Genomic DNA, 1,109 nt, shown 5'->3' with positions numbered 1-1,109 from the left:
AACCCGCCGGCAGCAAAACCCCCCCCCCCATATTGGATTAAAACTGTCTCCAAAACCAGATGAATCCACATTTTAATTGTATCCTCCCTCTCTCCCAAAGCATGAGCAAGTGCTTTCCAAAGCGCCCAAGGCATTTTCCCCTCTTGTCATTTACAGGGACAAATATTGGGATGTTCATGCTGAGTTTGAGCCATCCAAGTCAACCTTGGACTGCAGAAAGAAGAGCCCCCAACTGTTAGAGGCCTCAAATGCCATTTAGAATATATTTCTTTAAAAAACAGGCCTAATTTGCCAAAGATTTAGTTGCATGATGATTTTCAGATTAAATTTTAAGTTGTGTTCAGATACAAGGGCATGGCCTGGGCCTCACGCTCTGCCTCTGGTACAGCTGGAGAGAGGAGCACGCCCAGCCATGAAAGCAGGAGCTGCTGCTAAGCTCCTTGTCATCTCAAGCCCGGCTCAAGAAGCACCAGCACAACGGCAGCTCTTTCGGATGTTTCCCCCTTCACATTGCAGTCCAGCCTGACTCTGATTAATTGATGGAGTCTGCTGAAAACCCCAGCCTTAGCTACTCTGGCTGCGTTTCCCCCTTCACATTGCAGTCCAGCCTGACTCCGATTAATTGATGGAGTCTGCTGAAACCCCAGCCTTAGCTACTCTGGCTGTTCTCTAGCAGCACAGCTGTCTTCCACTCGCACTTGAGAGACTTCATATTTACCAAGTATTAATTAGATGAATGTGAAGCACCATTTTTCCAGGCAGGGGAAATGATCAGCTCTCTCTCTCTCCGCCCTGTAACAAGCTCATACTGGGATGAGTCTGAAAAGGGAGCAGGTAAAAGTGGTTCCTTCTTGCTCCGCACATCTGCCACTTTTCATATTTCACTGCTTTTGCTGCCACCGTTGACGAGCAATTCATTCTTGCTAGACCCAAAAAGGCAAGAGCCTTGTGGAAGAAGGAGCTGGAGTCTCTCCCTTCCCAAATTACCACTGCAGCTGGTCTCTGAGACCAGCTGGACAGTCAGATCCACCAAATGGAAAGAGCTGCTGTCTTGGAGGGCTCCTCTGAGGGCCAGGAGCTGCTGAACAAGTGACTTGTCCAGTAGAGCA

Source organism: Egretta garzetta, unplaced genomic scaffold (genome assembly GCF_000687185.1).
Source record: "Egretta garzetta isolate BGI_Z169 unplaced genomic scaffold, ASM68718v1 scaffold27, whole genome shotgun sequence".
In the NCBI taxonomy this organism is placed as follows: domain Eukaryota; kingdom Metazoa; phylum Chordata; class Aves; order Pelecaniformes; family Ardeidae; genus Egretta; species Egretta garzetta.
This window is presented reverse-complemented; position numbering follows the sequence as displayed.